The sequence below is a fragment of the Artemia sp. Qi Xiang Cuo genome, chromosome 12 (assembly GCF_049724085.1).
Source record: "Artemia sp. Qi Xiang Cuo chromosome 12, ASM4972408v1, whole genome shotgun sequence".
Taxonomy (NCBI): Eukaryota; Metazoa; Arthropoda; class Branchiopoda; order Anostraca; family Artemiidae; genus Artemia; species Artemia sp. Qi Xiang Cuo.
Window position 1 is genome coordinate 52,098,603 of NC_142805.1, and position 15,476 is coordinate 52,114,078.

The window sequence follows — 15,476 nt, forward strand, 5'->3', positions numbered from 1 at the left end:
TTTGAAGTTACTGCTACAACGCTTTCTCTAAAAACCTTATATACCCCCAGGGCATAACATACAACCCTTGCCCTGAGGGCTGTGGGGGGTTGTCATCCCCAAAGACCTAATTTCCGGAACTTTCAAATACATTGAAAAAAATTGCTATCTCAAATTTTTGATTGGATGTATTTGGGGAAATGGTGGGCGTGAATGGGTTTTGGGGGGTTGTCTTCCTCAAAGACCTAATTTCCAGAACTTTAAACAACGTTGAACAAAATGGCTATCTCAAAATTTTTATTGGATTTGTTTGGGGAAACGGTGGGCGTGAGAGGGGGGTTAGTTGCCGTCCAATCATTTTCGACTATTAAAAAGGGCACTAACCCTTTCAATTTCCAACTGAAAGAGCCTTTTTTGAAGTTCTACAACAACGCTTTCTATAAAAAACCTTATATGCCCCCAGGGCATAACTTACAACCTTTGCCCTGAGGGGTTTGTCATCCTCCAAGCTATAATTTCCAGAACTTTCAACTACGTTGAACAAAATTGCTGTCTCAAAATTCTAATTGAATGTCTTTGGGGAAATTGTGAAAACCTTTCTCGGGAAATAACGGAATTTCGTGTTTCAATAGATGGGGACTCTAATACAGACCCCATAAAAACTCTTCTATAGGGAGCTCAGATATAAATTTGATGGTGCAATTTTCACCAAGACTGCTTCACCCCCTCCTTTTGAGGGATATTATCCCCTTTTTCCAAAATTATAGAATTTTTCTTACGATAGCCTAATAGCTTTTGACGGAAATTTTTAAACTCTATAAATCTTACATACATTTTAAGTCACCATGAAAAGCAAATTCTTTTAGTGCATAAGTGAGTATATATTTTTTCGAACGTCTATCACGTCGTTACCTCAAACTGATAGACAAAGTCAATCTTAAAATATTCTTTATGCATTTCCCCGTGTTTCAACCTTAATAGATTTCAAAGCACGAAAGAGATTGTGATACATATATTTAATGTTTTCTTCTTCACTTCTCCCTCAATTTCCAACGCTGTCCCGCCTACTAGTGTTCAGTGGATTCTTAGTCTGACAAAGGGAGACAGCATTTAAGGAGAATAAAGAGTCCAGTTCTTGTGCATCGTTTTAATGACATCCAACTTCAACAAAAGATAAAACAAGTTCATTTTCGAGAAGTAAAGTAAAAAACATGGACAGGTCAAGCCAATCCTTGAATTATAATGCGAATTAGAAGCAAGAGAGAAAAAAAAATTGGAATCGCATGGGAATTAGTCAAGACGACATTACTCTAAAGAGGGCCGACGCCACCCACCTAATCCAGTCAGAATGAAAGAGCGTCCAAAACGAAAGTTTACAGAGTCAAGAAAAAGCAATCTCTTCAGTCAATTCAAAGTGCACGTGAAAAAAGAAAAAATAACGAAAACAAAATCGTAAAGAAGAGAAAACGAGGATAATAACAGCCAGTGAAAAATGGAAGAGAACTATGCGAATATTTCGGTTGAGACCTCCGCATGTCTGTTTTCATGTAGTTTCTTCAGTGTAATGATGGCAACTAACGACCTCTTTTACTGTTCACTGGAAGATATACGGTAATTTCATTGTCAAAAATATCAGTGACTACACGCAAGTCCTCGGGTATGTTCGGATTGAGATCTAGTAGAATATAACCATAGGGTTTATTTGTAGCCTTATTGTATGCCGAGAGTAGAAGTTTTGGTTCACCGGGATATATTTGTCTGTTTTAAACTTATGAGGGAACTTGAATCACAAACAACCCTGTAGATGATAAGTAAGTACAATTCAAAGCAAGTGTCGTTACATTTGCTCTGACGAAAGAGATTGTGTAGAACTAGAGTTACGGAAATCTGTTCATGATGAGATCGGACAGTGAACAATTGTAACATCTCCTGAGACCATTCGACAAGTCTTCAGTGCAGAATAAACTAATAAAAATACAGATAAAATTCCACAGGACAATACAAAAATGAAATAAAAAAAAAAAAACTTGAAAACGAACACTAACCTAGATTTTTTATTAGTTGATTCTGCACTGAAGACGGTCGAGCGGAGGTCTCGACAGAAATATTTGCATAGTTCTCTTCTATTTTTCACTGGCTGTTATTATCCCCATTTTCTCTTCTTTACCATTTTTTTTCGTTTTGTCATGCTTAGCCAGTGAGGTTTCAGAAATTATTACAGAAAAAAAAACAATAATGGGCACGTTACGTCTGCATCCATACGACCTTTTCTTGTGATAGCAGTCTATTTACCCAAATGAATAATTCTAAGGTGCATTGGTAACATACAGATGCCCATTCACCCCTAAGTAGCTTCTAGGAGAAAACTTGGCAAGAAATATTCACTACCCTTATTCGGGTGTATTGTTTTTTAAAAATCCCATCTAAGCACTTATTTGGGTTCTAGGGTAAGTAAAGCATAGATGGCAGAAATGCTTTTGAAGAATTTGAGCTATATATCTTAACAAGCCATCTATTCTCTACCTACCTCAGAGCTCCTCAGACAATACATAAAGGTACGGTATGGCTCATTGCAAAAAAGTTTGCTACAAGAAATTAGGTGTCCTACAGCAACAGTCTGAATTGCAAACTCATAATCTAGATTGTAAAACTGGTGTTCTACTGGCTGTGCAGATCAATGAATGGGGGTGCCAGCGACAGTCCGGATTGATTTTCAACTATTCTGACAGTACTTTCAAAGATATTTCTCCAGATTATGATTGTGGTTTTAAGACCGACCATCACCAAATTTATAAATTCTTTTGTTCCACTACCAGTTTTAAAATACTTTTTAAAAACCTGTTTAGTCGCTAGGAAACACTTAAGAAAAGACAAATATTGTGGAAGCTGAAGTCTTCAGGTCAATTTAGTTTTTCTTCGCAACTCAATATATTCAAACATTATTGAACACTGAACTTAGAAGCAAATGGGACTACTCTGTATTTGATTTGACCTTATCATCAAAGCCTTAGTGCCAATTTTCAAATTGTTCTCTAACAACCTGGATAGTCGCTGGAAAATTTTTTCGTTGAAAGACAATAATTGTGGAAGGCTTAAATTTTCGGGTATTTTCTTACAATTCTACTTCGTCACTTTGACAAAATAGCGCCAAAACTAAAAAAAAAACAAAAAAAAACAAGGTTACCGTTTTCTAAAGAGCGATTTTTACTCAAAATTAAGTATAATATTTTTAATATATCGAGCTAGATATGCATTATTGTAGATATAAAATTGTAGCTAGAGCGGGAAATAATCTTTAATTAAGATATATCAAAATGCAAATTTCTTAGGATTGACGTAATAACTAAAACTGTCCTACTAACCACATAGCACAGTTTATATAATTATCCAGTATGATCATTCCCTATCTCACCCATTATAAAAACCTAGACCGGGGTGCGAGTGATCCAGAGAGCATAGAAACATAGGCGGCATCAAATCTTTTCACAGGTAGGCAAGTTAAGCGCGAAACAATCGGAAACAAGTGGAAACCCGCTATTACGAATAATGCACTTAGTAACCATTTCTAATTGATAGACGCCATCACACAGATCCATAACTGCACGAAGAAGTGGGAGGAGCTTTTTGTCCGCACCGAAAACGAAGACCAGAAATGATCTGCGATAAGCTTACTGGATAATTATATAAACTGTGCCACATAGCAACAAAACAATATTTAGACTAAGGAAACTATCTTGAAAGAACGTGGCTTCCAAAGCAAGGGAGTAAAATGTCAGCGTATATTTCAGTTTTTTGTGGTTTTTTTTTCAATTTTACAGTAGGCATGTACATGTGTTTTTAACAATAATTTTGCCGTTTATCTAAAAAAAACTTTTTTTTTGTCTCTTTGTCTACTTTCTTAGTTTTTCTTATAAATCTATCCTTTATGTTAATGACAAAATAAAAACTATATTAGAAAGAACCTGGCTTCGCAAAAGAGATCATAAACCAGAGGGAAATTTTATTTTCAAAGTGATGAACAGCCAAAGGAGGCTTTTTCAAGCTAAAACAGGAGGAAATAAACCCCTCCCCCAGTGTACATATATGCTGTTAAAGACATCAAAACTTATGGAAGCTGACAAAAATTCCATACGTACTTACTCTAAAAAAAAGATGTTTAAAGCTGACATTTATTCTATTTTGATAGTTAAAGATCAAATAAAAAGCATATTTGCGGAGCAATTTAAGCAAACTCAAATAATTCCTATTGTAATCCAAATAATTAATTTGAACAATTAAACCAGACGTTGTTTTTGTTTGTCCATCATGCAGCGAGTATTTGCAGCATGTTTTAAATTTTCAATATTGTATTTGACTCAAAATTTGGCTTCATATGATTTTTCTAGAGATAGAGGGGGGGAGGTAGAAAGCACAAGAAAGTGCCGTTTTTTGTCCCAGTTGTTGCGTTATTCTTGATCGTGTCCTTCAAACCCATCTTGGGCAAAAAATTACCCCCCCCCTCTCCCCTATTTGCAGACGGTATAGTATTTTTTAAGTGCTTTATTTATACTTCGTCGTTTTAATATAAAACCGTCCGATTTATTGACGTTAAAAAACAATCTATGATACAAAGAAACCAGCTTCGCAAAAAGAAATCCATTAAGCGAACAAAAATAAACTTTCAAAGAGCTAAATAGTGTATATCTCTGAGGAGGCTAAAACAAGCCACAGCAATTAACAGGAATCGATTTTTTGCACCAAACAACACATCAATTAAAGCTCTCAAGCACTCGGAGAAGAGAAAATAAGGAAAAATTTTGCAAAGAGACGGAAAAAAGCTATTCCTGAGTGAATTATAAGACAAAAAAGAGCAGGTCAACAAATATTTGAGATCTGGAGTTCAGCTGCAATCCCTATTGACTTAAAAAAAAAACACCGAAGACGAATGCTCTGCCTTTACTGTTGCTACAAAATGAGAAAAAAAAATACGGCCTCGCCTGCTCCGAGGTATTTTTCTGGTATTTGATTTTAGATGGTCATTTTGAAACATTTCCTATCTTCTGTAAAAGGCATTTTCACCACTAAATCTTTAAGAAATAAAATCAATTATATACGTTTTTAAAGAAAGCATATGTTTAGTTACTCCCAATGTCCCTCCGGTAAAAGGAAAAAACAAAAAAAAGGACAAGAAAACTTAACGCAGTTTGAAGACGCTATCAAATCACTAGATTAAATTTATTTATATAATCTATTTATTTTGTTGCTAAGGCTACAAATTTACAGATAATACATCCCGAGCTAACTCTTAAATTTTAATTGCGCAGCCTAGTAATGTGAGAACTGAAACTTACTTAGAATTTCTTTTAAAGTCATACAGGTAAACGAAAGGAATAGTATGGGCAGGGAATCCATATTAACATCTGACCTACGGGCTTTTAGAGAAATCAAAGTTATTTCGAGGACCCCCCCCCCCCACACACGGGAAAATTATTCTCTTCTTTCATACAAGTCTGGAAGGGTATGTAGTTTTCTTTATCAAATATTAATTTTAAGGTAGAAGACAAATTTCAGGAAACTCCATTTGCATGGAAGTTCTTTTTGACACACTTATTTGTTTGCAATTAGAAATTTTGTACTACATATTATCAGTCAAAACAGGTCATATTTACAGGTTGTTTAACTACGGACCCCAGCAAGGGCAGGGGACATGGATAAGAGTTACCCCTAGCAATGGTATAAAAGGCTTCAAGGAAGAAGAGGGTCAAAAATATTCTTGTTCATGTTTTCTGCTCTAAGTGGAGAAATATTCCGATACCCCCTCGCATACAAGACTCAGACCTTTGTTTGCTTATCACTAAATAGAGAAATTCAAAACCAGTTACCTCAAAATCAAATTTTGCGTATACTTGCTCTACGGGGTAGTAATGAGCTCTTTGAACAAAGTTTTGAATGGGATTTACAATGAACTTTTGACTATAGAGCCGTTTGAACTAAGTCTTTCGATATTCCAAAAGTCACAACAGGCAATTATTCAAGGGCTGGGTCGGAGGATGTCCTCTAAAATGCAATGATCTCGAAGTTTTCTCCGCGACTTTTTCTAATTTCCATTTAGCCTGTTTTGATACATCCCAGCTTTTATAATAATCCCTTTTGACAAACTTATACATCCTAAACTAACAATACTAAAAATACAATCAACCTGAAAAAAATCGAAACAAAGTTATAAGATCAGTCAGCCTCAAGATCATTTCATATCTAGAATTTACTAATAGTGGTTAAAATCTCGATTTGCAACGGTAAAATGTATATTTGCATTTTTTTTTTTTGCCTTTTTTTGCTCGATGGATTAGTATATATATGAGTGAAAGCTCAACGAAAGCAAACTGAACCTACACCAAAGGCCACTCCCCTCTGTCTCTCTCAAAACCATTCTGACCCCCGTCCTGATGGCACCCTTGAATATGATGGCACCGTCTTGATGGCACCCTTGAGGCATAATCTTATCCTATTCCATCTATTTAGTAAAATTAAATAAGAAAAACTAGTTTTTTTTTAACCGAAAGTAAGGAGCGACATTAAAACTTAAAATGAACAGAAATTATTCTGTATATGAAAGGGGGTGTTCCTTCTTAAACACCTCGCTCTTTACGGTAGAGTTTGACTCTGTGTCACATCTCTACTTTTTAAAACAATAAACATTATCGTAAAGAGCGAGGCGTTAATGTCACTCCTTACTTTCAGTTATAACAAAAACTTATTTTTTCATTTGATTCCTGAACGTTTTTCAACTAATACAGGTTCGAATTTGGCTCACCATACATGAAAAATTAAAACAAATTTTGCACATTAATTTAGGCAGATTTAATCCGTATATGAAGGGTTGCCTTCTCCTCAATACGCACTTTTAAAAAAGCTTCCTATTAAAACTAACTCCGTCTGTAAGTAATTACAGAGCCAGTTTTTTTGTTTGTGTCATGATTGCTCAATTGAATAATGACCATGGACCATCCCCAGATTACCCGACGTTGACAACATTGGAACGCCCCCGATTTTTGGTTACAAATTGTCCCATAAAACTTGGTTTTTGGAGTGAGAACCATGGCCCAACTATCGAAAACTGAATAGGTTATGAAAGAAATACATAATTATGCCCTGGATATACTAGCGCTCTCTGAGGTCCGTTAGACTGGAGCAGGCAAACAAAACCTGGATAAGGGCTATACTATCCTGCATAGTGGCCTCGAGAATAAGAAAGTAACGGGTGTGGTCATATGCTCTTCAAAACAGCCTCAAAAGCGTTGACAAATTGGACCCCATTAGCGAAAGGATCATCACAGCTCGATTTGCGGGTAACAGAGCAAAGCTTACCGTAGTAGCATGCTACTCACTAACAAAACAACGCGGACGACGCAGTGAAAGGTAGCTTCTACAACACCCTTCAAGCGGTGATAAAAGACATTCCCCGTCATGATTTAATTTGTTTTGAAGGTGACTTCAATGCCAAAGTGGGGAATGGTAGATCTTATTGCCCACGGGTCCTTGGAAGTGAAGGACTTGGGGAGATAAATTAAAACGGAACACTGCTAGTGGACTTTGCTCTTACAAATGACTTAATAATTGGGGGCACCATGTTTACACATAAAACAAACCATAAATATTATTAGAACTCCCCTGACGGGGGAACGCATAATAAAATTGACCACCTTTTGATCAACAGAAAATGGAAGTCCAGTCTGCAATATTTGGGAGAATTCAGAGGTGCTGACGTGGCGTATGATCATGCCCTAATGATAAAGAGGATAGCATTGAAGCTAAAGGCCACACCGAAGATCAGGTCCAAAGAAAACCCTACCTTTAACTCCTTGAAGCTTTCCACTGCGGCAGTTCAAAATGAGTTCGTCGTTACACTCTAACAAATTTGAAACTCCTCTCTTAGATGTTGACACTGAGTCAATCTGGAACATCATCAAAGAGGTTTACAATCAGACGACTGTCGCTACGCTTAGGTACGCCAAGAGACCAAAAGACCAATGGTTATCAGAGACAACCTGGAAACTGATTGGTGAGCGTCGTAACTTAAAGCTGCCACTCCTAAGAGGTGGTGAAAACCGTGACACAGTTCTGAAGAAATAAATGGAACAAAGACCTAGATAAACAAGTCAAAAGGAACGCAAGGGGGGATGAACACAGCCTTTTGGATAAAGAAAACTGCCATGGTGGAGGAAGCGGCGAAACGTGGTGACTCCAGAGCCGTATATAAGATTACCAATGAAATTGTGGGGAAATGCCGAATCGTGAACGGACCAGTTAAAGATGCAAATGGCCAAATTGTCTCAGACCCAGCAGAAATACCCGTTGTATGGGCCTTGCATTTCGAGAAGATTCTGAACAAACCCCACCCAGTGGATCAGCCAGATATCCCTACAACCCCCTTTTTGAACCTCCAAATCAACACAGAAGAACCTTATGATGTAGAAGTTCGACAGGCAGCCCGCAAGCTTAAAAATGTCAGAGCAGCCGGAACTAACAGAATAACAGCCGAGATGATAAAAACATCACTGAATACCTGTATGAATGTGTAGCTTAAACTTTTTGCTAGTATCTGGAAGTCTGAACAGGTACCCGAAGATTGGACAAAAAGTACGCTCATCAACATTTTCAAGAAAGGAGACAAGACAAATTGTGAAAACTGGAGGGGCATCAGTCTCCTGTCTATTCCGGGTAAACTCTTCTCACAGATTATTTTTCAGTGCATCCAGACAGTCCTCGATAAATACCTACAGGACGAACAGCACGGTTTCCGGCGGTCCAGTTCTTGCACAGATCTTATCTACACACTACGGATGATGGTTGAGGAGTGTAATGAATGGCGAGAAAAAATTTACCAGAAAGCCTTCGATTGCATCGACCGAGACTTGCTATGAGAATCCTGCGATACTATGGAGTTCCTGACAAAATATTGACCCTAATTGTTGCATTATATGAAAACACAGAATGCTGTGTTCGGACCCAAGAAGGAAATACTAAATATACCGTATCATATCCCGCGTAAAACAGGTCTGTGTTCTTTCTCCGTTCCTCTTTGTCGACTACATACTCTTTGATTGTACAGGGTTCGGCCTCCAAATTGGAGAAGGTAAGCAGCTAACCGATCTGGATTTTGCTGACAATGCTGCCTTGATGGAAAGCAACAAGACCAAACTCCAGGATCTCCTCAATACTATCCGTGAAAACGCTGGCCGACTTGGTCTCGAGATCAACACAGAGAACACAAAGAGCATGGTAACAACTAATTCCCCCCTGAACATAAAGTATGGAGATTCAACTGTCGAGCAGGTCGTAGAGTTCAGGTAGCTCGGCTACAGGGTGGAAAATTCAAGGTCAAGCGGGCGGAAAGTGCAGTTGAGGATAGGGCAAACCAGTGAAGCTTTTAACCGACTAAAACCAGTATGGCGATCGAAAAAGTGTTCTACGAAATTAAAAATGAGGCTATTTAATAGCAATGTCCTTTCTGCACTCCTCTACAGCAGTGAGTGCTGGGATTTAAATCAATAACAAGAAAGACGGATTCTGCCTTCAACAACAATTGCCTTCGGGGGATTCTGAATATCGACTGGAGAGATCACGTCACAAAACAGTAAGTCCGATCTATCTCAGGTCAGCCCTTGGTTACGGACATCATTCGGCAACGAAGGTGGCGATACCTTGGGCACGTGATCCGTATGAAGGACGATGGGATCCAAAGACAGATCTTGGAATGGCAACCACAGCGAAACCGCAAGAGAGGTCGACCAAAAAACACCTTGCGTCGCAGATATAGACGGGACCTGTCCATCCTTCACAAGACGATACAACCCCAATGGGAAGATGTTTTGGCGGCAGCGCACATGCGGGACGACTGGCGGCTCTTTGTTGATGCCCTGGGTGCCTCTGGTGGCACAGGAGGATCTAAGGTCTAAGGTAAAGGTCCTATTATAATTAAAGGACCCCGTTTTTCCGTTTTAGTAAACAGTCAAACTTTAGAGTAAAGAGCAAGGTATTGAAAAGAGGGCAACCCTTCATATATAGAATAATTTCTATTCGTTTTTCAAATAATGCCGGTAAATCTGGCTCACTCTCTTTGAAATATACCCCTCCCACTCACGGAAAAAATCCTCCGTGGAAATTTCATTTAACGTAAAATGCCCTCCCCCCCCGTCAAATTTTCTCCTGAAATTTCCTTCCTCACTGAGAATCCCCCCTCCCTGTAAAATTGCTTGCGGACGATTCAGGTTGAAAAATTCTCCTTAGAATTCTCTCATCTGAATAACACTAATCTCTAATCGGTTTCTCGATCCCTCCAGAAATACCCCCTTTCGTGGAAATTATTTCCCAGAAAACAAAACGCGCGGAACAATCCCCTGGGTAATTCCCCCGGAACATCTCCACATGAAAAATTTGGCAAAGATAATGTAAGACAATTAAAAAGAATTTCGTATAGTAATTCTTTCAAATACCCCAGTGTAACATATTCCCTGGACTATTCACCCCCAGATATGTCTCTTCCCAAGGAAGAATCTATATCTAGAAATTCATCCCAAGCACAAACCCCTCCCCCCCCCCCCCAAAAAAATTTCTGTATACGACCCCTTGGTGAACTGAATATATAGGTAACGAGCAAAATTCACAACCTACACGCCTTTCCACACGGACTGTGGAGATTCATTTTACACCTAAACGCAAAATTATTTGATCTTCAACCATACTGAACAAAATGGCTATCTCAAAATTTTGATCAGATAATTTTGGGGAAAAATGGGCGTGGGAAGGGCCCAGTTGCCGTCCAATCTTTTTGTTCACTTAAAAAGAACACTAGAACTTTTAATTTCCGTTCAAATGACCCCTTTCCCGATATTCTAGGACCACTGGGTCGATACGATCATCCCTGGGGGAAAAACAAACAAAAAAACACAAACACGCCTCCCTGAATTTTTTTCTGGCAAAAAATACAACAATCCGCGTTTTTGCAGATAGGAGCTTGAAACCTCCATTCTAGGTTTTCTAATACGCTGAATCTGATGGTGTGATTTTCATTAAGATTCTATGACTTTTAAGGGGTGTTTCCCCCTTTTTGGAAAATAAGGCAAATTTCCTCAGGCTCGTAAACTTTGATAGGTATGACTAACCTTAATGAAACTTTTATATTTGAAATCAGCATAAAAGGGCAATTCTTTTAATATATCTATTGGTATAAAAATTCCGTTTTTTAGAGTTTCGGTTACTATTGGGTTGCTCCTTACTTACAGTTCGTTACCACGAACTGTTTGATCATTATTCCATGTACTGTTTTGTTGTCTTAATAAATTAATTTTATTTCTTAATAAAATAATTTTTCTTTTTTTAAGGATTGGCAGATGTCATTGCCAAAATATCTGCTTTATCTTTTTTTGTATCCACTGGTTAGAAATCACCCTTGTTCTTTTTTTCAAAACTTACCGCAGTTCTTTGACTAAAACCTTTATAGCATATTAGCACCTATCTTTTTCTGCTGAAGATATGATATGCGATTATTTTATTTATAAAAAAAGATTATCAAATTAAAAAATTATTTTATTTTTTAAAAAGTGCTCCTTTTGTTTGGAAGTAGTGGATGATGGTTTAGACCACAAGTTCGTCAAGTGTAATATAGGAATTAAAAAAATATATAGGAATTTTTCAGTTTGTTTTGAATTTGAGTGAAAGGTATGGGATTGAGGTTCAAAGTGATGAACAAAAATAGAAGCTGGTGAAATTTGATATAGAATTGGAGTTACAGTTAAAAAAAAGAAGAAGAATTCTCAGTGTTAGTTTATAGGAAACATGAGCCATTATGTGTGGAATAGAAGAAAAAGAAAGAAAGTAGTGAGTTTGGAATATTTTAAGAGTCAAATTGAAATGAAAATTGTATTATTAAATTCAAGTGAGGAGTGGAGAAAATATTTTTGTGATTTTGAATTGTAAATGTAAATATGTATGTGGAAAAAAAGAGTGAGAAAGAGAATTTGAGTTTCTGAGTGGGGAGAGTGTGTGTATGAGTGAGAACAGCGTTAATTAAAAAAAAAAGACATCCAATTAAAACTTTGAGAAAGCCGTTTAATTCATTCAGCATTGTTGAAAGACTCAATATGTATGCCTGAAGGGATAACATGAACCCCCTCCCCCATACTCCCTGGGGAACAGGATCTAAGTTACGCAATTTGCCATTGTTCACACATACCTTTCTTTATTGGGAAATATATGGAATTTTTGGGGGTAATTTTCTGCGGGGGAGGGGGATTTTCAAAGCGGATAATTTTCCTTTATTAGGAAAGTTTCCACGGGAAATTTTTTCATAGGGTTGGGGAGGGAAGGCAATTTCCTGGCATTATTTGAAGAACCGTCAGAAATTAAGTTTTAAAAAAAGGATATACAGCCTAGTTCACTGTTTAAGGACTTAATCAAATTGACTCCAATTCACTTACATAAGTTGATTTATTGATTTAGTCAATTAATTTAATTGGGTCTTTGATAGCTGGAATATTTTTTTCCTGTTTGACAATAATGTTTTGTTTCGTTTTTTTATATTCTTATGAAGGAACAAAATCAAGGGCTGATCGAAATCGTCATGTCAAAGTCATAACTCCGTTCTGAGCGGCTCAAATAAGGTAATACTAAGCATAAAGGACGAACCTCAACAGCCTGTGTTGCTTCGTGTTTTCCTAAAAAAAAGTTTTAAGTTTGTATGTTTTTCCCCATTAAAAGGTCACGCTTAACTTAGACGTGACTTAAATTATTTTAAAATTTTACTCTAAACTAACAAACAGTTTGCAGGTGCAACCATTACTTTTATGAATGATTATTGGCAAGTAATTCTACGTACTATTTTAAGACTTAGAGGAAGAATCAATAAGCGAATCAGCCCAAAAAATGAAAAACAAACCCATTCTGGATAAAAACTGAAGTTACTAAAAAAAAAAAAAATTATCTAAAGGAGACGTATCAAAATAAATAACAAATTTAAAGTAAGCATAGGGACTTTGTCACAAGTTTGTAACATAGATTACAATAAAAAAAAAGCAAATATTCACTAAAATAAATGGCAAGAATAGTGCTCAATAATTCAACTTTCAGTTCAGGTTCAGTGATCTTTCCCTCTAAGAAAGTATGTTGCTTGGAATCCATTATCGACAACAAACAAAACTAACCCCTTGAAAGATTTATCGGGCGTTCCCCAAGGGATACAAAACTGACCATTAGAGTAAACACATTTGGAGGCCAAACAAGAAGTCAATTAAGATACTGAGATAGTTCCTAAAAGAAAAAAAAGTGGAGCCTGGGTGCCCCAGATAAGAAGAAATGAAAGACATAAAATTTTATAACCTGTAGATTTATCAGCAAAATTGAAATTGTGCGACGGGAGCAGCACTTTAGTTGTGACCTTTTTTGGGTATAACCCCAACGGAATTTACATGTGTAGATATTAAGCTGTAGATGAAACATGACATTACACATTGGAAAGCTGTGAATAATTCTTGCATTTGGCAAAAAGAATCTGTTGGCTTGTCCTTAAGCCAGAGCCTCCAAGTGTGAGTTGATCTGTGTCAGAAAGGACTACCCAAAGTTGTTCTGGCAAACTTTCATTACTTGAAGCCATGTTTCGGCTACAGGGGAAAGCTTCGTTCTGGCAGGGATGCGAGCAGGCATCAATTTTGAATTGAAGCTAGAATAAAGGTGCTTAAGATGTGCGATGGTTCACTCGCACCATCGCATAAATATTTTCTAAGGATAAAAAAGGCCAAAATATAAAGATCCGACAAAAGAAGCAATTTCACACGAGTTAGCAAGTGCTACGATCATCTGTTGCAAGCCATTTCTGTTTATAATTTCGGTCGAGTTTGTTATTTCACTGTAAAAAAAATTTGTTCATGGAATACACTATTTTTTGCATTTCAAGGGGATAACAATTTCATTACTCCAGCACAAATTAGTCAGGGAGCCACACGAGAGAATTGTTGATATTTGAGGTTTTGGGTGGACAGCAAGCAGTAGAAGGTTTGAGAATGCTATCTGATGTAATCGATCATGCTGAATACGAAAATCAGCGTTATATAGTTGACAAATTGGTGCTACACCCCCCATTTCCTCAAATTCCCTAAAAATAAATCTCGAATGACCAAAATTCCCTTAAAATCAATAAAAAATTCAAAACTGATCCAAAATTGCTCAATTATAGGTCAATTTAAAGGAAATTGAATAAAGTTCAATGTTCTATTTTCTAAAATTGTTTAATCTTTTTTTGTTCAATTTTAATCTTTAAAAATAGAAAAACATAACATTATTTATGACGTTTGGGGAATAATCTTAATTTATCTTGAAAATTTGCTTACATACATACATAATGTATGATTTTGATTGATGGACTTGGTACAAAATTTATCGTTCTACAAAATGTATGATCTAGAAATTCTCTAACCCATTTAGTTTTTGAACTATAAGCAAAGAGCCAAAGTGACCCAATTTTCAGCTCGGATAACCAGAGGCATGTATCCAGCACGAATACGCATGCCCTGGTAGATCTCCTGGACTTAGTTGAATAGCCTATATGAAAATATGACTGAGTGTACTACTGCTAGTTAAAAAGAGACTGGTACCAGTGATATAATTACTGACGGTAAGTTTTACATGGGATAATTATGAAACATTTATCACTCAAAGCGCAAAAGATTTTGATGTGTCCTCTGTTTATTCTTACAATCATTTGCATGTATAGTCTAGCTTAGTGTTGGGTTTTCTAGAACCCAACCTGTGTTGGGTTCACTAATACATATCACTAATAGGTGCATTATTCTTTTGTATTTGATTTTAGTTCTCACTAAAGCAATATTGTGCTAATAATGATCTGAATCTTCAAAGATTCAGCAACATGAAATGTGATTCAGTCTTTTTGATAATGAATGAACTGGAATGGTCCAAAATAATATTTTCTGGTGTGCAGAAACACCTTAACTAGAAAAGTCAACATTAAGTTCTATGTTTGCTTATGTATGTGACATCACAATGGCGTCACATCGTGATTTTTTTTATTCATTGTTAAAAAAATTTCTTGGATGTTGGGAGGGTTTCTTAAACTCAAAACAAATTGTTTTTCCCCAGCACTGTTTGCTCTGCTATAACAATAACAATGTAAGATAATTTCCTCACCAGTTGATTCTATCATATGGATAAACTACAGAGAAAGCTTGGATTTCTTGGAAGTCCACAAAATATCAGAAAGACATATTTTTCTTTGTGCTTTCTTTGCCAAGATGAAGGAAAAGAAAAGCTATCATTCATTAAGAGCTCTAAGAAGCTACTTGAAAGTTGAAACACTGGAAACAACTGGTGATACAAAATACAGAAGATTCCTGATTGAAGCATCAAAAGAGAGCTTTTTGTTGAAAAATCCAAAATAGCGTAGCAGCTGTCACCGCCAGCTTATGTATGCCATCAGTAAAGAATCTTCTGTCCCAGAGCAATATACG

At 36.8% G+C, this 15,476-nt stretch overlaps 1 protein-coding gene across 1 annotated transcript in view; it reads right to left on the minus strand.

Annotated features, from left to right (window-relative positions):
• LOC148946260 (DNA replication licensing factor MCM4-like) overlaps positions 1 to 15,476 on the minus strand; it is a 149,950-nt gene that overhangs the window by 102,301 nt on the left and 32,173 nt on the right. The gene's annotated exons all lie outside the window — the stretch shown is intronic.